At 47.7% G+C, this 24,071-nt stretch overlaps 1 long non-coding RNA gene across 2 annotated transcripts; it reads left to right on the forward strand.

Moving 5' to 3' along the window:
• The first annotated feature begins 3,050 nt into the window (after positions 1-3,050).
• LOC133494851 (uncharacterized) lies at positions 3,051-22,188 on the forward strand. 2 transcript variants are annotated; one of them, XR_009793428.1, is made up of 3 exons: positions 3,051-3,277; positions 18,759-18,934; positions 21,942-22,188. It is a non-coding gene; the product is annotated as an uncharacterized LOC133494851 (long non-coding RNA). The 2 variants fall into 2 exon arrangements; XR_009793427.1 differs by having other exon boundaries at positions 18,759-18,876.
• Positions 22,189-24,071: the final 1,883 nt, after the last annotated feature.

The raw sequence follows: 24,071 nt of genomic DNA on the forward strand, positions 1-24,071 counted from the left end.
ATCCATCTGTCGCGGTTTGAATTTGTATGCTAATTTGAAGTAATGGCCCCTGCGGTGAGGGTGCGAGGGAACAATTCCATCACGCCATGTATGACAAGTCGCATCCCCGCCTCGCCAAGCCGCGCGGGAGCGCATGAAGTCCGGGTTAGCCTTGATCGATGGCGAGGGGGCGGGCGGGAATGAAAACCTGTGCACAAATCCCGGGAAAACCTTCGAGGCCCGAGTGATTCTTTGACCTGATTTCTTGCCCCCGACGAACTTTCACCCAGTTAGCCTCACAACACGCACGTCATCGTACTCTGCGCCGACGCTAACTCAACTACGCATTGTCACCAAAGCGACTCCGGCTGTTGATTTGATTCACTGAGAAGCTTTCACGCGTGGCCGGGCAGAAAACGAGACGGCTCCGGGAGAGGAAACGGAAGACGCGTGTGTCAAAGGAGCCCGGTCGTGGTGTCGACTCGCCACCTCGGCGCTGTGTGGGGGGAAAAAAAAAACGGATGACGCCGAAATTAATCCCTCTAAGGGAGCGATAACGGTTCACCACGGAAGATGAGGTGATGCTTACCTTTCTTCCGATTTATCAACATTGATGAAGAAATGGCGGTATCGGTTGATCGGGAAGACTGAGGAATACTTCCGTACAGATTTGAACCTGTGGCGGTAATTAATGATGACTATTCGGATGGTTCTTCGGGCGGAATGACAAGCAAGCTCCGGCGGTGGGCCGTTAGCCCCAGACACCAAAGCTCGGCTAAAGGCCTCCGTGGTCGCCAAAGCTAGGCTAAAGGCCTCCGCCGCCGCCGAAGCTCGGCTAAAGGCCTCTGCCACCACCAAAGTTCGGCTAAATGCCTCCGTCGTCACCAAAACTAGGCTAAAGGCCTCCGTCATTGCCAAAGCTCGGCTAAAGGCATCCGTCGTCGCCAAAGCTAGGCGAAAGGCCTCTGCCGCCGCCGAAGCTCTGCTAAATGCCTCAGTTGCCACCGCCAAAGCTCGGCTAAATGCCTCCGTCGCCACTGAAACTCGGCTAAAGGCCTCTGTCGTCGCCGCCGAAGCTCGGATAAAGGGCTCCGTCGTCGCCGAAGCTCGGCTAAAGGCCTCCATCGTCGCCGCCGAAGCTCGGCTAAAGGCCTCCATCGTCGCCGCCGCAGCTCGGCTAAAGTCCTCTGCCACCGCCAAAGCTCGGCTAAAGGCCTCCGCCCCCGCCGAAGCTCGGCTAAAGGCTTACGCCCCCGCTGAAGCTAGGCTAAAGGCCTCCGTCGTCGCCAAAGCTCGGCTAAAGGCATCCGTCGTCGCCAAAGCTAGGCTAAAGGCCTCTGCCGACGCTGAAGCTAGGCTAAAGACCTCTGCCACCACCAAAGCGCGGCTAAAGGCCTCCGTCGTCACCGAAGCTCGGCTAAAGGCCTCTGCCGTCGCCGAAGCTCGGCTAAAGGCCTCCGCCGCCGCCGAAGCTCGGCTGAAGGCCTCCGCCGCCCCCGAAGCTCGGCTAACGGCCTCCGCGGCTTGGAAGCTCGGCTCGCGGTCCGCCGCCGCCCACTTCGTTAGCCCCGGACGCCGCCGCTAGGCTAAAGGCCTCCGCCCCCACCGAAGCTCGGCTAAAGGCCACCCTGGACGTTGAAGCTGAGCTCGCAGCCCGCCTTCGGTGGCGGCTGAGGCCTTTAGCCTCGCGGCAGCGTCCGGGGCAAACGGCCTCCGGCGCCTGGAAGCTCGGGTCGCGGCCGATCTTCTTCTCCGTCTTCCCGATCAACCGATGGTGCTATTTCCTCACCAGATGTGGATAAATCCGAGAAATCGGCGCGGGGCATAAACGGTGTCCCACGGAATCGAGCGTTTGGAACGGCACGGAACACGTCACATCCGTCCACGTAGGTCATGTGACTCGCGAAAATGGCAGCGCCCCTGAAAATTAGCAATTGGCGATAAAAATCTTCTCAAAACACGATTAAATAAGGATTTAACATCACATTGAGGAAAGCATAATAAAACACTTCCATTATTTTTCCACATTTTAGACCTGTATGAATTTTCATATTTAATAATTTCCCCCATACGCCTATTGACCTCCAATGTACTCACAAAGACTTTATATACTCTCCATCACCCTTTAAGTAAATGCACAGTACTGTACTGCACACGATTATATTCCGTGTAATATGCATTTTAATGTCCCCCCCCCATCCATTTTAATATTTCAGTGTTGATTCCGCCCCTTTCAAAAAAAAACTGTAAAAAAAATGTAAAAGTATTCACTCAATGTACCGTTTGTTTTGGCAAATTATATGACATAACTTGTTTTTAATTATTAATTATTATTTCTTTATTTATTGGTACATGTTAAAAATTACATAAAATCAATTATATATATATATATATATATATATATAACATTTTTTTAAGTACATTGCCAGGGGCATGGCATGGCGGCCATGTGTAATGTGTCTGTTTTGAATTATTGATTTTTTTTATTGGTACATGTTCAAAATTACAGTAAATTATATATATGTATATATATATATATATATATATATATATATATTTTTTAAGTACATTGCAGGGGTGTGGCATGGTGGCCATGTGTAATGTGTCTGTTTTGAATTATTGATTTTTTTTATTGGTACATGTTCAAAATTACAGTAAATTATATATATGTATATAAATATATATATATATTTTTTTTAGTACATTGCCAGGGGTGTGGCACAGCCGCCGTGCCACGCCCCCAGCAGCAGGTCCTCCCCTGCTGCTTATCGTCGCTAATTATGCCTTGTGTATGGAAATATGTGGATAATGTATTAAAAAATGTAAAAAATAAAAACATTTATGCTGTAAAATTCACACTATTTCAATTTTCATTTAATCATTTTATGCCGCAAAAACAGTTGTATTTAAATGTATTTTTTTTTTTTGGGTGTAGATGAGCGCGTCAAGCATTTTTTTAAAATGTATTTAAAGTTTTAAGAACACATTTATCCATAATGACATTTTTATAATTTTTTTTAAGGGGTGGGGGGGGGGGGGGGGGTGCACACCATGTGACAAGAGAAGCCAGAGCGCCTCGCTTCCAATTCGCTGGTGCCGCTCGCGGGGAGGCAAAGCCGGACGCGCCGGAGGAGAGGCTGTCGTCTCGCGGCCGCGACGATCCGGGATCCGAGCCCGAGGACCGCGCGGCCTGACGCGGCTGGACGAGTCATGGACGGCCCGCTGCCGGAGCAACGTCGCGACGGGGACGGCGGCTCCGCTCGCCGGCACCGCCTGCGCGGAGAGCCGCAGTGAGCAGGTACGATTCTCCCTTTTGCTGCGTTTTGGGATTTTGTCATGGAATGGTGACGATAAAAGTGTGTAGATTTAATAATAATAATAATAAATGAAATCCACTGCTCTTTTCACGTGACGTAATTAGCTTCTTAATTCACAACAGGTGTGCGCCTCCCCCCCCCCCCCCTCAACTTTCACCCGGTCCAAAAAAATACTTCCATTTTTTTAATAAAATATATACATAAATAATAATAATTTTGAAAAAATAAAATGGCTCAAACATGATCACTCAATTTAATCGCGAATGAGCACAAACACACCTGAGGTAATTAGCTTCTTAATTCACAACAGGTGTGCTCCTTTTTTTTTTTTTATCTCCTCAATTTTCTCCCAGTCCAGAAAATATATTTTTTAAAATTTTAAATCAAATAGTTATGTAGTAATAATAATATTTTTTTCAGACGTGATCACTGAACAATTCAATTGCTAAACAGCACAAACATAGCTGAGGTAATTAGCTTCTTCATTCACAGGTTTTTTTTCTCCTCAACTCTCTCCCGGTCCCAAAAAATGTTTTGTTTTAAATAAAGTAATAATAATTTTTAAATAATAAAACGCCACCTGAACAATTTAATCGCTAAAGAACACAAACATAATTAGCTTCTTCATACACAACAGGTGTGCTCCTTTTTTCCTCTCAACTTAAAAAAAATAAAATAAAAAAAATATATATATAATTATAAGGAAAATGTATATTTATCAGGGAGGTAATATCGTCATAGTTACCCACAAAGTTTACGAACTCCTTTTGGAGCCAGAAACCAAGGCTCGGTTCATCTTGTGTCCCACACAAGATGCTTATCACCAAGTAATCTTTTATGATCTATGACAATATATATATATATAGATCAACGATAACTTGAAATTTTGGTCCAGATTTCGGTGCACGTGATTTTTGCCTTCGCGGGCCACATAAAATCATATGGCGGGCCGGAGCTGGACCTCGGGCCTTGAGTTTGACACCGGTGTTCTAGAAGGTCCGTATTTCTGAAAGTTTGTCAATTTTTTTTTTTTTTAATCCCTAACCACAAATATTATATACATACATTTAGAAACAACAAGAAGGGGTTCAAAATATTTTTTAAAAAAGTACAAGGCAGGAAAAAAAAAATCTAGAAGTGTATGCAAAAATCTTTTCACGCTCATCCTCATAACAAAAATAGTACAAAATATTACTTGCATTGAAAAGGACAAATTCTATGCTAGTAGATGCTAACTTTGGTAGTTAAAAAAAAAAATCGTTTTTTCTACGGGAAAGTGTAAGTTGCAAAGTCCCCCCCCCCCCCCCCCCCCGGTTTTGCCGGTCCCGCTTTCCGCATCCTTTCGAGCGGTTTGATTGGCTGGCTTTGGCGTCCAGTCAAGCGGCCATTGATTTTGAAGCTGCCGTCCGTCGGCGTCGGCTGCCTTAAAGATGCCTGGCAGTCCAGATAAGAAGTGCAGTTTCAAGGCCGCGTTATCTCCCGCGCCATCTCAGAAACTTTGTCACGGCTTCGGTCCGGACTCCCCTCCCCCCCCCTCATGTGGAGACTGCGTCCCCCTTCCCGTCTTTCTTCCTTTTATTCTAATCAACAAGTGTGCGCCTGCTGAACGCCGCGACACGCTTTAATGAGCGCCATATTGCCGAGATATGGCTGGATAATTATCTAATCAAGACTTTGCGAAAGGGCCGGCGATTAGTCACCGCTGACCTGCTCGCCGTCTGTCTGCAAGATGTTTACGTCATCTGGAAATAATCATGCGACAAAACAAAACAGTCAAATGGAAATGAGCCTTTTCTCGCTGGCGCTGGCGCAGGCCCGCTTGGTCCGGTACGACGAGCGGGAGGTCAAATCATGTTCCGATTGTCAACGCAACTCGACTGGCTTAAGAATCCGATTGATTTTTGAACGATCAACCACCAGGAACAAGTACAACCGCACCCTGAGGTACTCTCAAATCATGTTTCTGCACTGAAATCAATGCAAATGCCGTTAATCCGTTCCAGTCCCTCCACCGCCCACCACCAGAAATCGTTTCCGACATCTTCCTCTCGAACACCAACTGCCCTCATGTCTTCCCCTCACCTTCTCTTTGGTCTTCCTCTCGCTCTTTTACCCGGCAGCTCCATCCTCAGAACTTTTCCACCAATATACTCCCTCTCTCGCCTTTGGGCATGTCCAAACCATCAAAGTCTGCTCCCTCGGACCTCGTCTCCAAATCATCCAACTTTGGCTGTCCCTTTAACGATCTTATTTCTAATCCTATCCAACCTGCTCCCTCCAAACGAGAACCTGAAGGTCTTCCTTTCTGCCCCCTCTAGTTCTGATTCCTGTTCTCTCTTCAGAGTCACCGTCTCTAATCTGTACATCATGGCCGGCCTCACCACTGTTTTATAAACTTCATCCTAGCGGAGACTCTTCTGTCACATAGAACACCAGACACCTTCCGCCAACTGCTCCCATCCCGCTTGGACCCGTTTCTCCACTTCCTCACCATTGCTCTGTTTTGTTGACCCCAAGTATTTGAAGTCATCCACCCTCGCCATCTCTTCTCCCTGGAGCTTCACTCTTCCCCCACCGCCCCTCTCATTCTACTTCGGCTCATCTTCATTCCTGTCCTTTCCGGTGCGTACCTCCATCTCTCAAACTGTTCCTCCGCCTGTTCCGTGGTTTCACCGCAGATCAAAATATCATCTGCGAACCTGGTGGTCCAAGGGGAGTCCAGTCTAACCTCGTTTATCAGCCTATCCATTACTACCGCAAACAGGAAGGGGCTCAGCTCGGAACCTTGATGCAGTCCCACCTCCACCTGAAATCCTTCTGACACACCCTCAACCATGTCCTGTTCTATTCTAACATATTTCTCCGCCACACCTGACAGTTCCTCTCTTGGTACTCTGTCATAGACTTTCTCTTGGTCTACAAAGATACAATGTAGCTCTTTCAGACTTCGGCTAATCTTCATTCCTCTCCTTTCAGCCGCTTCCTGTTATCTCTTCAGCGCCACAGTCTCTAATCCGTACATCACGGCCGGCCTCACCACTGTTTTATAAACTTTGCCCTTCATCCTGGCGGTGACTCTTCTGTCACATAGAACACCAGACACCTTCCACCAACTGTTCCAGCCCCGCTTGGACCAGTTTATTCACTTCTTTACAGCACTCTTCATACCCCAGCTATTTGAAGTCATCCACCCTCGCCATCTCTTCTCCCTGGAGCTTCAGTCCTCCTCCTCAGCATCTTCGGTTCTGGTTCCTGTTGTCTCTTCAGCGCCACCCTATCTAATCCGTAGATCACGGCCGGCCTCACCACTGTTTTATAAACATTGCCCTTCATCCTAGCGGAGACTCTTCTGTCACATAGAACACCAGACACCTTCTGCCAGCTGTTCCAACCGTTTGTAATATTTTTAAATACTAATAGCACGCATATAGTAAAGAAATGTGGCCATTTATGCGAAATAGTTGAATTCTGTAGATATTATGCTGCTCATTCCGGTCCAGGGAGATGGTCAATACTCCACCGGAAGCTGAAGTAGTCAAACTTTGTGGAAGATAAAGAATATATTCTATTTTTTTTTTTTTTTTTTTGTTTTACATTATGTTGGTACACTGTTTAAGTTAGACGTTGCTTTTGAAACCTTGTCACTGCCAACCATTAGCATGTCAATGGTGTTTTGTATTGTTTGTTAGCATGGAGCTAAGTGGGCTTTGTAATATGGTGCCAAAGCTTTCTTGTATCCCCTCCCCACTTGGCTGTGTGGGGGTGGGAGTTGGGGGGGGTGTATTTTTTTTTTCTTCCTTGGCACTCGACAATCTGTTGATCCCTGGCGGAATCTGGAGATGAAAGGCGGCGGCGGTGGCGGCGGACGCTCAGACCGTGAAGCATCCTTGCGTTCTCACCGGGAGGGTAAGAAGTACTCCGGCAAAACTTTGAATGCCGAAATGAAGCGTTATCACCGGCAGCCATTTTTTTTTTTTTTTTGATGACGGGCGGCTGGGAAACTATCGCATCCCTCCGCCCCCCCGCCAAGGTGTTCCTTTTGATTACCTCTGCTGCAGATTAATTGCTTTTCTTAACCCCCACGTAGTTGAAGCCTGCTGGCTGCACCTAAATGGACCCCCGCCAGCATGCAGGCGGGGGGCGGGGACACACACACACACACACACAAAAACAAACTCCCATTCTTGGCCCCCGTCCCTTCATTTTGCCTTGCTTCGTTTCAGTCGGATAAAATGACCAGGAAGTGGACAGGCTTGGCTTTTCCCGACTACTTTCGTAGGTAATACAGAGCAGCGATTCTTTTTTTTTTTTTTTTTTTTTTTTTTTTTTTTTTTTTTTTTTTTTTTTTTGCTAATGTGCTAAACGGGAAAACGGTAGCGTGCGTAAATTTTCACAACAGTTGTTTTCTCTGGGTGGTTGCCAAGGAAACGGCAAAGGGCCCGGAGGTATTCCACCGCGTGACATGAAAAATAAGCGGGAAGTATACAAATATTGTCGGGGTGGAGGTGGGGGGGGGGGGGGGGACTACAAGCCTCGACTTTTTTTCCACAGCCGCCGCGCCGGTTAGCGTTAGCGCCGAGGAGGTCAGCGTTAGCGCCGCCGCGTTAGCGTTAAAACTCTTTCCGCGCACTGTAATCCGGGGAGTCGCGGCCGTTGAAAGAAATGCATAATAAAATGAGAAATCAGAAAATTCTATAAAGAAAAATACACGAGATCAAAGTGCAAAAAAATTATTTTAGCAAATTTTAAAATTAGAAAAAAAAATCCAAAAATGTAAAAAAAAAAAAAATATATAATGCAATACTATGGAAATTGGATGGTATAAATGGTTGAATATTTTCTGGTTGTTGAGAGGGAGCCGTGTGTAGGTCGCAAATGGGGATGGGAGGGAGGCGGTGATTCTGATGCAGCCCCCCCCCCAACTGTCCTTATTCCTTGATTTAATATATTTTGGCCTTGAGATGTTGCTGCTGAAGCAATTTCACTCCATTCCCCATCTTCATTTAGCCCCCCCCCCCCCCACCTTCCCACCCCCATTTGCCTTTGAGACACACGTGTGTATCCAGTCCTCCTTTAGGACATCCTGAAAGCATGTTTTAGGGGGGTCGGCGGGGGGTGTGGGGGGCGGGGTGGGATGCATCTCAATGATTTATGCTCTCCATTTTGCGAGCGGCCCACCGACAGACGCCGTTTGGGCTCGGTCGGCGCTCTCGACGTCCGACCGCCGACCGAGGCGCCTTCGCTTCCGAGTTCCGGCGGGCGTCGGGAGTATTCGACTTCAAACCGGCATCTGGAAGGTTCGAGGAGTGCATCCATTTTGGATCAAGTCGGTCAAAGCGCTCGGAATTTGTTTTCTTTCGAGAAAGCTTTTCGGCCGGGGGGAGGCGGCGCGTGAAATACTGCTTGTGCGTGGAAAAACCATATTTAGTGTCAAAAATTGATGCCACGTGCTTCTGTTTCAGAACCATACGACATCCTTCCAGTCGCTCGGCAAAGAATGATAGTCAATAATGAAAATATGGTAATTAAATCACGCAATAATACCTCGTTTATCGCAGGGCTGAGGTTCTGGACCGCCGCCACAATAGGCGAAATCTACAAAGTAGTGATCCAATAAATTTTTTTTTAAAAGAACTATTTCATTGCATATGAGGGAAAACATTTTTCACATCAAACAAAATTGAAATGTGCAGAATGAAGAATAAATCTCTTTTTCTACCCCTTTTTCAGTCTTAATCACTTTATTTTATTTTTTTTAACTACTGGATTTTTCCAATCTTTTAATTAATTAAAAAAATTTTACTTGTATTTTTTTTACTATATTTAAAGTTAAATAATAACACCCCCCAAAAAAAAACAAAATTAACAAAAAAAACCAATAACATTAACAAAAACATTAGAAACATTACTTACATTACATTATATATTAAAATATATATATAATTAGATTTTAATTTATTCATTTTAAAAATACATTTTTCTTTATGGGGGCGAGGGGGGCTCCTCTCATATAGCCGGCCCACCCACGTCAAGCGCGGATCGCACTGACTCATCCGTCGGCTCGCCGGCAGCGCGGCCAGTGTGGTGTTGATGATTTTTCCCCATCAGCTATGAAAACAAATATTAATAAAATAAAAAAAGAAAAGCAAACAATGGCAAAGAGTTGAGCTAATTGAGCTGGGAGGCCCGGCGGAGGGGGGCTCCCGAAGACCTTCGCTAGCTCGTCACATCCTTTCTATCCGCTCGCTCCTGTCTCTGGATGTCTTGATTGCCCTTAAATTGTTCCACAATGCAACAACGCAGCATTTTGGCATTTGATAATGTAGCCAATATTCACATTTATGGGTGTCAAACCCGAGGCCCGGGGGCCAGATCTGGCCCCGGTGCATGATTTAATGTGGCCCGCGCAGGCAAATCACGTGTGGGTTTTTGTTCAAATCTGTACCGAAATTTCAAATTGTCATAGCATAAATGATAACATTGGGATACTGCGAGCATTTTTATGTGCCTCCCCCCCACATCAACAATAGTTGATTTAAAAACGATTACCCTCTGTTTGTCCGGTTTTCCTCCCACATGCCAAAAACATGCAACTTTGATTGGACACTAAATTGCCCCTAGGTGTGATTGTGAGTGCAGCTGTTTGTCTCTGTGCCCTCGCGATCGGCTGGCGACCAGTTCAGGGTGCACCCTGCCTCCTGCCTGTTGACGGCTAGGATAGGCTTCGGTACTCCCCGAGACCCCTTGTGAGGATAAGCGGTTAGGTTAGGCTAAGAAAATGGATGGATGGATGGATTACCCCAAGCATGATTGTGAGTGCGGCTGTTTGTCTCTGTGCCCTCGCGATCGGCTGGCGACCAGTTCAGGGTGCACCCCGCCTCCTGCCTGTTGACGGCTAGGATAGGCTTTGGGCACTCCCCGGGACCCCATGTGAGGATAAGTGGCTAAGAAAATGGATGGATTACCCCATGTGTGATTGTTATTGCGGCTGTTTGTCTCGACGTACCCTCACGATCGGCTGGCGACCAGTTCAGGGTGAACCCTGCCTCCTGCCTGTTGACAGCCAGGGTAGGATTCAGCAGTCCCCGAGACCCCTTGTGAGGATAAGCGGCGAAGAAAATGGATGGATTACCCCATGCGTGTTTCTGACTGCGGCTTTTTGTCTCGACCGATTTTGGACTGTACCGGTGCTTCGATTTTAAACGGTATGTAATCCTCACCCTCAAAAAGTTCCACTCGATCCCTGCAGGGGGCGGCCCGAAACGCCACCATTCCGGCGTTCCTCGAGTCAATTCAAAGCGTCACCCTCGGGGGGGAGTCGCGTCGGTATCAGCGCGCTCCACGCAAAAGCTAAAACGGGCTCCATTGTCTGCATCACGGCCCACTAGCTGACAACAAAAGGAGATTATGTGTTCTATTTGCGGCGTATTAAGACGGAACACGCCGCCGGATGGGCCCGGCGCGGCCCGCCGTAAAAAAGCCGCCGCCGGGCTGCCGAGACGGGGACTCTGCGCGCAGTTTTCCGTCTTTTAACTGCGCCGGGGGACTGATTACGCGCGGCTAAGGGTCTTTACCTGGAAAGTCACTTTCACGTCCTGGCCCGCCGTTCGTTCGGAAGGCTAATGTGTCATTAAGCCTCACGGACGGGGGTGGTGGTGGTGGTGGGGGGGGGGTTGAAAGTACCAATCCCAAAAGCTCAACAGACGATCGCCGCGTTGCCGCAACGAGGCCTATTTGTGCTCGTGCTTCATTAACCTGTCATCCGTTAGCGTGATGGTCCATCCTTGCCCCAAAAATAGAAGCCAACCGCGGGGGGCTCCGGGAGAAACGCGTGGTCCCTTTTTAAGGGGGGAGAAGCAGGGTTGCTGGGGAAATTCTACATTTGCTGCGAGATAATTACAAAGCAATCATAAGCTGTTTGCGATAAACAAGCCAGTGGCCTGTGCTCTTGGCTGGAGAATAAAAAAAAAAAAAAAAAAAATGCACCACCCCCCTCCTCTCCCGTCTCAAAACTGCCTGAATAGCACCGTCGGGCGAGTGGCTGCCTAACACGCGTGCAATCTGGCATTTGCTCTTCATCAAATTCAGACATGGACCGCCTCGGTCGTTTGGCTTTGTTGAGAAAACGCGAGCAGTGTTCTGCACGTCTATGGCGTTTTGTCGGCGAAAATGGCCGCCGACCGCCACCTGTCGCGGACGCTACCGCGAAGATCGGAAGGGAGCCGATCGCAATCGATGAGGGGCTTTCCGCCCTCCGCCGCGTCATCGGATGCGAGCCCGGGTTGGCGGGGGCGGAGGGTGGGGTGGGGGGTGGTTGTCATGCAGTCCTCCGTACCTTATGACTCGCGAGGTTTTTATCATCACATGGTCGCCTTACCCCAGGACTCACTTGCGAGAAGACCATTGGAAATCGATGCGCGCCCCCACGCTCTTTAATTGTTAGCGGGGAGGGGAAAAATAGCTCCCTCCTTAGCGGCGGGCGGCGTTGCTTCGTCAGCCAGGACGGCCTCACTTTCATTTGCTTCCTCTTTTTAGCTACGTTGGCGGACCCGCTGTTTGTAGCTAGCTATAGCTTAGCATGTGTGTTCTGCCAGTGAGTGGGACTTGTCAGTTGCCTACTTTCACTAAGACTCTATAAAAAAACACATAGACAAGTCGGAAACAGGAGCTAAGCTTGACATCGGTGGTAATAGATACGGAGATGGGCAGCTACCGTAATTTCTCGAAAACAATGCGCAAATTTTTCCAGAAGTATTTTCCAAAAGCTAAGAGAGTGCGTTATATATAGGTATGGATGAAAAATGAATGCAATCACATTGTATGATGTCTTATGGTACACACTTATATTTATTACGGTAATGTGCGCCCCCAACCTGAACTCTGACCTCCCCGGTGGGGAGGAGAGCGTCGCATTTTACGATCGTTAGCGTTGCATGTTTGTTGCTACTGCACCAAAGATCAGATTTTAGGTCAACTTTGGGGGTGCGCATTGTACATTGGTAGAAGGGTTTCCCTTTTTTTTAAAATTTTAGGTCAACTTTGGGTGTGTGCATTGTACATTGGTAGAAGGGTTTTCCTTTTTTTTTTTTTTAATTTTAGGTCAACTTTGGGGGGGTGCGCATTGTACATTGGTAGAAGGGTTTTCCTGTTTTTTTGTTAGGTCAACTTTGGGGGTGCGCATTGTACATTGGTAGAAGGGTTTTCTTGTTTTGTTTTTTTTTTATTTTAGGTCAACTTTGGGTGTGTGCGTTGTACATTGATGGAAGGGTTTTCTTGTTTTTTTTTTTTAAATTTTAGGTCAACTTTGGGGGGTTGCGCATTGTACAATGGTAGAAGGGTTTTCCTGTTTTTTTTTCTTTAATTTTAGGTCACCTTTGGGGGTGCGCATTGTACATTGGTAGAAGGGTTTTCTTGTTTTTTTTTTATTTTATTTTAGGTCAACTTTGGGTGTGTGCATTGTACATTGGTAGAAGGGTTTTCTTGTTTTTTTTTTTTAAATTTTAGGTCAACTTTGGGGGGTTGCGCATTGTACAATGGTAGAAGGGTTTTCCTGTTTTTTTTTCTTTAATTTTAGGTCAACTTTGGGGTGCACATTGTACATTGGTAGAAGGGTTTTCCTGATTTTTTTTTTTTTTAGGTCAACTTTGGGGGGTGCACATTGTACATTGGGGTGCGCATTGTACATTGGTAGAATGGTTTTCCTTTTTTTTTTAAATTTTAGGTCAACTTTGGGTGTGTGCATTGTACATTGGTAGAAGGGTTTTCTTGTTTTTTTTTTTTTTTAATTTTAGGTCAACATTCGGGGGTTGCGCATTGTACATTGGTAGAAGGGTTTTCCTGTTTTTTTATGTTAGGTCAACTTTGGGGGTGAACATTGTACATTGGTAGAAGGGTTTACCTGATATTTTTTATGGTTTAGGTCAACTTTGGGGGTGGGCATTATACTTCACGGGGTATTATACACGAGAAATTACGGTATCTGGTGGGGTAAGTTGACAGACGACAAGAAGTAGACTCCTCCCCCCTGAACCAGGGGATGTCACATTTTTGTCCTGGGGCACATCGTGATTATGGTTTCCCTTTAAGAGCAGTCGTGACTGTATAAACGCGTAAACTACGTAACCGTTAGATAACAACGATAAGTGTTTAAAATGGGGACTGGTCACAAAAAGTCGCTTGTATTTTTTTTCAAGAAACATGAAGTTACATGATTTGCTTTCGCAGGCCGACTAGCCCCCCCCCCCCCCCCCGCTCCGGGACCTCGCCATCACGCTAACCTTTTTCGTCGCTTATACATCATTTTTGATATAGTTGCTAGGCAACATGGAGCCAACTTACCTAACTCCCCCCTAAAGAAAATTCGACTTTGTGCATTTTCTTTTCCTGAAACAAACGCCGGAGTAGCCTCAAACCGCCCCGCCCCCCCCCCAGGGAAAACCGGCCTTTTCCTTGCATTTAGCGCCCTACCTCCTGACAAGGGGACTAGTTTACTTCAGCGGTACACAAATTTACATTTAAAGTGTCCGATCGTCGCGTTTGTTTGTCGCGCGCCAATGCAAAAAAAAAAAAAAGGTTGAGGGTTTGCTTTTTTGGTTGTTTTTGGAATGGATTTAGAGCGCGAGCGGCGGAGATAAGAGAGGTATAAACAAATAGTGCGGCTGATTTGTCCCCCCCCCCCCCCCCAGGCGCCCGGCGGGGATTTACGGCGCGAGTCCGTCGAGCCATCAATCAATCGCGACGCGCTTCAAGGACAACTTTGTCTCTCGGCGCAATTTGTAAGGCTGTCCAGTCAAATTGATTCCTTAAGCGCAAGGTGGCGGAGCCCCCCCCCCCCCCGCACCCCGCCAACCAACACCGCTACCCAAAAACAACACCAAAAAAAAAAAAAAAAAATTAACCTCCCCTATTTGCCGTAAACAAGACAATAAATGACACTGCTGGAGATCGGCGCACCCCCACTGTGAAAAAAAAATAATAAATGGGTGACAAGAACCGCGGTCACGGGATTGATCGATTAAATGGGATTTTAGTGGAACGCTGTTATCGACGGTTCGGGTGTTGTCCTCCGTTCATCCCCCGCGCTTGGGAATTGCTGTGGGTGCGGATCCGCCGTTACCGCGGCGACAGCTGCTATTCTTCCTGATTGAAAGGCCGAGGCAGTCCGTGGTATGCCTCACTGCAAGGTTTTCGTCCAGACCGCGGGGCTCCTCGCAGCGAGGCGGCGGCAGACCTTGGCGGCGGGACGCATCGCTGTCGGCAATTATTCACCGGAACCTGACGAGATTTTCCCCAAATGGACTGAAAATTCAGTTGTCGGGATTTTGGATCGCGCCGATTCGACAATGCAGTAAGAATTTAGGAAGCGGACTGGAATGGTTTCAGGATTTTTATTTATAATTTTTTGGCAGAGGGAAATAATCATATCCATCCATCCATCTATTATCTCCTGCTTTTCCGGGTCGGGTCGGGGGGGGGAAGTAGCTTCAGCAGGGATACCCAGACTTCCCTTTCCCCCAGCCGCTTCTTCCAGCTCTTCCGGAGGGATCCCGAGGCGTTCCCAAGCCGGCTGAGGGACATAGTCTCTCCAGTGTGTCCTTGGTCGTCCTCGGGGTCTCTCTCCGGTGCGATATGCCCGGAACACCTCACCAGGGAGGCGTCCAGGAGGCATCCGAATCAGATGCCCCAGCCACCTCATCTGGCTCCTCTCAATGCGGAGGAATAGCGGACAATGTCATCAGGATTTTTTTTTTTTTTGCAGAGGGAAATAATCATATCCATCCATTCTCTACCCCTTTTCCGGGTCGGGTCTTGGGGTACACAGACTTCCCATTCCCCCAGCCACTTCTTCCAGCTCTTCCGGAGGGATCCCGAGGCATTCCCATAACCGGCCGAGGAACATAGTCTCTCCAGCGTGTCCTGGGTCGTCCTCAGGGTCGGGGGCCCGGAACACCTCACCAGGGATTTGTCCAGGAGTTATCCGAATCAGGTGCCCCAGCCACCTCATCTGGCTCCTCTCAATGCGGAGGAGTAGCGACTCGACACCGAGCCCCTCCCGGATGACCGAGCTATAAAAATAGCCTTAATTAGCATTTGTAGGAAATCTGGTGCAAACAAACACTTGGAGTAAAACAGACCAACTTGATATATTTCTCCCGGAGCATTTCGTTTAATCTGCTACGCTTTGATCCGGTTTACGCAGCGTAAACAGCTCCGAACCGATCATTTTACCGGACCGCAGTGACGTGTTTGGCCGTTAATTAACGAGTCGCTTGCCAATGAACCTTTGACAGCTGGTACATGGCGGGTATTTGCAAGATTTGTGACAACCCAGGCGGAGAAAATCTAGTTCAGTTTGATCGGCGCAAGTGTTTGGCATCGGGGAGAAAGAGGTGGGAGGCGGGGGGGGTGGGGGGGGGACCCCAAACATTGCAAGGACTGCCTGACAAACGGCGACGTGTCTGCCTCGCTGCACATTTTGCGGCGTGTGATAAGACAAATCTAGAGGGAGGGAGATCCAATATTAGCAACTCGAGTGCTCACTTTGTACAAAAAGGAGTTCTCTCTTCGGCTGAGGCATCCTTGGCAGTCGCGGCGCAAAGTGGGGGAGAGCATTTCGACATTTTTCGTTTTAAAACATTTTTAAGGCCACGAACTCGCCTGGCTTCCAAAATTCCTCCGGTGGAAAGGGAAACCAAAGCTGTTCAAAACGCACCTTTTGAGCAGATTTTTGGGGACTTTCTAGCACAACAATAATGGTGGGTCCCGTGTCGAATATTTTTGAAGTTCTACTCAATCTTCGATCCGGTTTTCGTTCCGTGCTGTTTTTGTATCTTTTGGATGACTACCTGTGGCGGTGTCACAGGCCTGGCTGATAAACCCGTGTGTTTTATGTCAACTTTGAGGGGTTGCGCATTGTAGATTGGTAGAAGGGTTTTCCTGTTTTGTTTTTAAAAATTTTGGTTGACTTTGGGGGTGCGCATTGTAAATTGGTAGAAGGGTTTTCCTGTTTTTTTTTTTTTTTTAATTTTAGGTCAACTTTGGGGGTGCACATTGTACATTGGGAGAAGGGTTTTCCATTTTTAAAAATATCTTTTTATTTTAGGTCAACTTTGGGGGTGCGCATTGTACATTGGTAGAAGGGTTTTCCTGTTTTGTTTTTTTAAATTTTAGGTTAACTTTGGGGGTGCACATTGTAAATTGGTAGAAGGGTTTTCCATTTTTAAAAATATCTTTTTATTTTAGGTCAACTTTGGGGGTGCGCATTGTACATTGGTAGAAGGGTTTTCCTGTTTTGTTTTTTTAAATTTTAGGTTAACTTTGGGGGTGCACATTGTAAATTGGTAGAAGGGTTTTCCATTTTTTTAATTTTTTTTGATTTTAGGTCAACTTTGGGGGTGCGCATTGTACATTGGTAGAAGGGTTTTCCTGTTTTGTTTTTTTAAATTTTAGGTTAACTTTGGGGGTGCACATTGTAAATTGGTAGAAGGGTTTTCCATTTCTTTTAATTTTTTTTATTTTAGGTCAACTGTGGGGGTGCGCATTGTAGATTGGTAGAAGGGTTTTCCTGTTTTTTTTTTTTTTTTATTTTAGGTCAACTTTGGGGGTGCACATTATAGATTGGTAGAAGGGTTTTCCTGTTGTTTTTTTTATTTTAGGTCAGCTTTGGGGGTGCGCATTGTAAATTGGTAGAAGGGTTTTTCATTTTTTTAAATTTTTTTTGATTTTAGGTCAACTTTGGGGGTGCGCATTATAGATTGGTAGAAGGGTTTTCCTGTTTTTTTAATTTTAGGTCAACTTTGGGGGTGCACATTGTACATTAGTAGAAGGGTTTTCCATTTTTTAAAATATTTTTTTTTATTTTAGGTCAACTTTGGGGGTGCGCATTGTACATTGGTAGAAGGGTTTTCCTGTTTTTTTTTTAAATTTTAAGTTAACTTTGGGGGTGCACATTGTAAATTGGTAGAAGGGTTTTCCTTTTTTTAAAATATTTTTTATTTTAGGTCAACTTTGGGGTGTGCATTGTAAATTGGTAGAAGGGTTTTCCATATCTTTTAATTTTTTTTTAATTTTAGGTCAACTGTGGGGGGTTGCGCATTGTAGATTGGTAGAAGGGTTTTCCTGTTTTTGTTTTTTAAATTTTTGGTTAACTTTGGGGGTGCGCATTGTAAATTGGTAGAAGGGTTTTCCATTTTTTAAAATATTTTTTATTTTAGGTCAACTTTCGGGGTGCGTATTGTACATTGGTGGAAGGGTTTTCCTGTTTTTTTTTTTTTTATTTTAGGTCAACTTTGGGGGTAAGAATTGTACATTGGTAGAAGGGTTTTCCTGATATTTTTCATTTTTTTATATTTTAGGTCAACTTTGAGGGTGCGCATTATACTTCAGGATGTATTATACACGAGAAATTACGGTAACTGACAAAAATAAGGGGATGGTGGGGTAAGTTGACAGAGGACATGAAGTAGACTCCTCCCCCTGAACCAGGGGATGTCAAATTTTTGAAATGATTCCACGTCAATCGGCTCCAGCCCCGTGCGGATATGGCCTTCAGACTGCGCACCCCCTTTTTCGGTCCCGCCCTCCTGTGATCCGCTAAGAGGCCGGCCCGTGGCATTACTCCTCGGCTCCCGATAGTTAAGAGGGGCCGGCGATTTCAAAACGGCACAAAACAAACCCCCCCCCTTCTCTCCCTGCAAACAATGTTTATTTATTCACTCCCCGGGAGGCGAAGAAGGCAGCGCTGACAAACAATCTTATGATGCAGCCTTCATGTCGGGGGCTGGATCCCTCACCAGACCCCCCCCCCCCCCCCCGTCGCCCTTTCCTCTGTCTCCTTCCCATTCTCACCCCCCCCCCCCCCACGGGCCCTGTTGACACGGGAATCCGTCACTCCTCACGCGGGACGCGGCGCCGGCCATTACTATTCATGAGCCGGTGTCATCTACTCCGTCACCCGGTTTGTCGGAAAAAGGGAGAGAAGCCGGCGCGCGCCTCTTTATCAGCCGGGGGTTGGCTAATGAGAAGCACCGGGTTAATTCCGCCGGCGGAACGGCGACGTCTTTAAACCTCTTAATTCATTTCGTGGCTCCTAATTGAAACCAGAGAGAACCGCACTCTGGACACAGCTCGTTGTCTTGCGAGTCTTCAGGAGTTTTGCGTGACTTTGCGGGGCTTTTTCGGCCCCGAATTGCCGCCTTCACCTCGGGGACGGTGGACTTAGGGAGGGGGAGGGGGGCGCTCTAACTGCGCCGAAGTTTAAAATCCGCGGCCTCGGCTAGGGCTAGGGGGACCCGACTGGATGTGGCTAAGTGTAAATGGTGGGGGGAAAAACCCTCCCCGACTTAGTCGTCACGCACTCGAGTGTTTAATCGGCGTGCGGTGAGCACCGTGGGTTCTAAAACCGGCAGCTCTTAACTCTCGCTCACCACCCTCTTCATTCTTCATGCATATTTATCCCCGCAGCTTTTGCCGGCGTCTTCTGAAGCTGCATATTGACGGCGAGAGGGCGTTCGCTATCCCCCACCCCCTGCACGCGGAGCATCCGGCACCTCCAGGCCTTTTCCCTCCCCCCGACTACACGGTAGGGGCTACGCCCCGTGACGATCAGCGATGATCCTCCACCGAGCATAAATGCGGCGGTAAATATTCAAATGTGTCGAGTCGACGACGCGCGAGACGGAAGGGCCGCGCCGAAAATGGTGCAGTTTAGCGGTGTAAATTTCCCTCCCTGCAACAAATGCTCATCCGTTCCCTCATCCGTCACCCCGATCGTCGTTTTATCGCACCGCTCTATTAATTGAACGGCTCCGCCCGCGGAACAATTCAAGGTCCGGCGCATCCGTTACGCAAGACGCGGCGCTGGAAACGCTGCGGAACGCGCTCACAAATCAGCTCAAGCCGCGACGGGGACCTCACAGTAATGTGGCGCCATCGCGCTCGTCGTTCATTTCCGACGGGCTCCTTCGTCAGTCGTGCGAAGCAAAGCGGCGGCCGTGGGGAGATCAAATTTGCGGGAGATGGAACGTTTGGCGAAGTTTGTTCGGCGTTCTACTTGGGCATCGTGGGAATGAATTCAAGATCGGCTCGACGTGTCTTTGCTACCTTGGGCCACTTTGGCGGGACTTGAGTTCGGGAGTAGGTGCGTCCGACTTGTGTGGCCAAACCCGCTTAGCTTCCGAGATCTGATGAGATCGAGAGAAGCTTACAGCAGTTGGTGTTCCCACGCGGTCTCAACATCCGAGTACTAACCAGGGCCAAACCCGCTTAGCTTTCAGGATCTGATGAGATTGAGAGAGGTTTACAGCACCCGGTGTTCCAACGTGGTCTCCCATCCAAGTACTAACCAGGGCCAAACCCGCTTAGCTTCTGAGATTTGATGAGATTGAGAGAATCTTACAGCACCTGGTCTTCCTAGGTGGTCTCCCATCCAAGTACCAACCAGGGCCAAACCCGCTTAGCCTCAGAGATCTGATCAGATCGATAGAAGCTTACAGCACCTGGTGTTCCCAGGCGGTCTCCCATCCAAGTACCAACCAGGGTCAAACCCGCTTACCTTCCAAGATCCGAGGGGGAAAACCTAGCTTTGGACTCAGCATGCCATCGTGATCCAGCCAGGCTCTGCGTCGCAATGTCCTCAAACATCTCAAGACCTGCCCGTGTCACATCAGTCCCCCTCCTGGCTCGTTATCATGAGTTATTCCCCAAACTCCGCAGCGAACCTTTCCAACGCGACAGATTTATCTCGGATTTCTATTGTTTGTATTTCTCTGGGACGGAACAGCCGCCTCTTGGTGGCTTTGACATTTTAATTTATCTGTTATCTCCTGGAAGACTTTAGCACTTCTGTGACTCAGCACACCGACGTCTTAAAACAAACACCGTACTCCTGGGGCCGTGGTGGGGGGTGGGGGTGGTGACGTCCAATTTAACTGCCATCTTAATGGAATCTATAATAAGCGCAGGGGCGCGGTAATGGCGACAAGTCGCATCTTTTGGATAGGAAAAGCAAATATCAGGAAGCCTTGGGATCACTCAACAGTCCAGAACAAAAATGTCCAGATGTCATTGCCATTTTTGTGCTAGCGTATTCCCCGCGGATGCTACGTCAGCTCCTCGGAGGCCCTGGTGCATTTTCCCCCTTTCGAACCTCCCCTGACTTTAATTTCACCCGCACCAAAAATCAGAAACGGCTACCCGTGAGTTTTTAAACCAAAACAAAACAAACAAAAAAAAAAAACAATGTCGACCTACAACGACTAGTTGCGCAGCTGCTTTTAAAAGAAATGTGTGATCTCTCGTAGCGATGACGCCGGCGACCCGGAAGTTCGTTTGCTTCCTCTTTCGGCTACCTTGGCTAACCCGCTGTTTGTAGCTAGAATATGGGTGCGTTTCACGCTAGCTATAGCTTAGCATGTGCGTTCTGCCAGTGAGTGGGACTTGTCAGTTGCCGACTTTGACTAACTTTCTATAAAAAAAAAACACACAAAGACAAGTCGGAAACAGGAGATACGGAGATGGGCAGCTCCCGTAATTTCCTGAAAATAATGCGCACATTTTTCCAGAAATATTTTCCAAAAGTTAAGAGAGCTCGTTATATATAGGTATGGATGAAAAATAAATACAATCAAATTGTATGATGTCTTTTGTTACACATTTATATTTATTATGATAATGCGCACCCCCAATCTGAACTGTGACCTCCTTGGGGGCATTGTACATTGGTAGGTGGGTTTTCCTGTGTTTTTGTTTTGTTTTTTTAATTTTAGGTCAACTTTGGGGGTGCGTATTGTACATTGGTGGAAGGGTTTTCCTGTTTTTTTTTTCCTTTAATTTTAGGTCAACTTTGGGGGTGCCCATTATACATTGGTAGAAGGATTTTCCAGTTTTTTTTCCATTTTAGGTCAACTTTGTGGGTGCACATTGTACATTGGTAGAATGGTTTTCCCTATTTTGTTTAATTTAATTTTAGGTCAACTTTGGGGGTGCGCATTATACATTGGTAGAAGGATTTTCAATTTTTTTCCAGATTTTAGGTCAACTTTAGGGGTGCCCATTATACATTGGTAGAAGGATTTTCCAGTTTTTTTTCCATTTTAGGTCAACTTTGTGGGTGCACATTGTACATTGGTAGAATGGTTTTCCCTATTTTGTTTAATTTAATTTTAGGTCAACTTTGGGGGTGCGCATTATACATTGGTAGAAGGATTTTCAATTTTTTTCCAGATTTTAGGTCAACTTTAGGGGTGCGCATTGAACATTGGTAGAAGGGTTTTCCTGTTTTGTTTTTTTAAATTTTAGGTTAACTTTGGGGGTGCGCATTGTACATTGGTAGAAGGATTTTCCAGTTTTTTTTCCATTTTAGGTCAACTTTGTGGGTGCACATTGTATATTGGTAGAATGGTTTTCCCTATTTTGTTTAATTTAATTTTAGGTCAACTTTGGGGGTGCGCAATGTACATTGGTACGCATTATTAACGAGAAATTATGGTAAATTACAAAAATATAGGGGATGGTGGAGTAGACTCCTCCCCCTGAACCAGGGATGTCAAATTTTTGGCATGGGGCACGTCGTAATTATGGTTTCCCTTTAAGAGCAGTTATGACTGTATTAATGTGTAATTACCTGTTCCTTCATGTGCTCCTCAGCGGAGGCGTCAAATTTTCCGCTGGAGTCGAAGAACGCAGGCGCCCGTTTTAGCCCGACGACGACGCGAACCGCTTTGGACGTCGGCGACGAGATAAGCTCGCAAATATTAAGCACCGACCCTCACTTTAATGCAAACGAGATGCCACAAATGTCACAGAATTGACAGATGAAATGACATAAATCGAGTTTGTTTACGCTTCAATGCCGTGTTCTTTTCCGGCTCCGAGGATAACGACGGGGAGCAGATCGACGGCCGCTGTTTGGCACGTTGCGTGTCCAATACAAATCTGGCGGTTGTCTGACAAGCAGTTTGGATCCCCGCCGACAGGCGGCAGCATGAGCGCGGTGGTCTTGGTGCCCCCCCCCCCCACCTCGGGCCCTGCGTGTCGGCGTCGCAGACGCTGCCGGTAATGACGCGGACGACGACGACGGCCGCGGACGGGAAGCCGGGCCGGCTGAAATGAGTAAAAATGACTTCCTCATTACCTCCCTCATTGCGCCGGTAAGTAGTCACAGTTTCCGCACGATTAGGGGAACGAGTTGCCACGCGCCGGGTCTTGCAAACACACGCCGCTTTCAGACTTAAAAAAGACCTAAAAAAAAGCTCGGTTAACCAAGCGTTATTACCTCCCGCCCAAACATTCATCAGACTATTAAACGACAGGGGGTATGCTGATCATAAACGGCGGCGCCATATTTGTCCTCACAGTCCTTGCATTTGCCGAGCTCCGCAAAGCCTGGAGGAAAACACGTTTTAATAAACCCCCAGCGTGCATTTTGTGTTTGCAGGTTAATGCGGGACAAGTGGTAAACGCGGCCCGGTCCGCCGCGGCGAACTCGTCCAACGGCACCGCTGTCGCTGTTTATAGCTCGTTTTTACCGAGATCGGACCTGATGGCACGCTCCAAATGATCCGAAATCAGCTCGGCTCGCTGTTTGCAGCGCGGGAGCGTTTTAGCACTTGCCGCATCCGGCGTCGGATGCGTCACGCCCCCGCTTCCTCCGGCCGTGCGGTATTTCGGTCTGCTGTGCCTCGTAAACCCATAAATAGCGTCTCTGCAGGAATGCCGGAATCGGGCGCTTAAAATGATCCCAGATCACACTCTGGAAACCCACACGCTAGTTCCCAAAATACCTCGTGGCCTTGCGTCACGGCTGGCTGTTTCTATAGGTTTATGTGTGGGGAGGGTTTGGAATTGAAGTGGCAGGGGGGTTGGGTGGTGGGGGTGGGGGCAGGACCAATGCCAGCTCCAGTGAGAGTGCCGTTGCCCCGGTGCCAACATCTTGTAGTGGAGAAAATGTGCCAGCTGACGTCCCGCCATGTATTTGAAAAGCCGGCGACTCGGGGTTGAGTCAGCTGAATCGGAACTTTGGAAATCTGTTTTCCTCGGGAACCAGATGGACTGTTAAAGTATTAGTTCGCCCCAAATAGTTATTTTTTTTATCGCAACTATTTTAAGCCACCCGTGATCGGTTTTAAGTCAGTTCGGCGTCGAAATCAGTCAACCTGATCTGTTTTGGATTAGCAGGATGGACTCCCAACCTGAAGCTGACTCGCTGGGAACTCCCTCCAGGGAGCTCAGAATACTGCCCTTCGAACCGCCACGGCCTGCCACAAAATGGCTTCCGTCGAGTACCTACACGCCGAGTCGAAATGCGTTCCGGTATGCGAGCACAATGTGATGCTCACGAAGGAATACGCGATTCAATCGCTACCTCGCCGGACATCCTAAGGCAAGAAACGTGGCCCAGAGCGTCGCGCAAAACCGTCCGACATATCGAGGAGTACGTTCATCGGCCGTCCGGCTATGCAGAGGACTCCAGGCGCGGTAGGCTCTCGGCGAACCTGAGTTGTCCGACCCGACATCGTTTTGGGCGACTACTCGCCTCCAGTAGCCGAATCCGAATGGCAACTCCCGCGGCCCGCGAGATCAACGCTATCGCAACTCCGTTCGGGCTCACCGACTATCAGCGTCGACCCGACAGCAACGTCGTCGATGAATGCCCGTTGTGTGACGTCGCCACCACCACGATACGCGTCATCTCTTCAACTGTGCTCAAAACCCGACCACGCTGACGGCGGAACACCCGCGGAGCGCCCCCCCCCCCCCCCCCCCCGTCCGATACCG

Source organism: Syngnathoides biaculeatus, chromosome 21 (genome assembly GCF_019802595.1).
Source record: "Syngnathoides biaculeatus isolate LvHL_M chromosome 21, ASM1980259v1, whole genome shotgun sequence".
Lineage (NCBI taxonomy): Eukaryota > Metazoa > Chordata > Actinopteri > Syngnathiformes > Syngnathidae > Syngnathoides > Syngnathoides biaculeatus.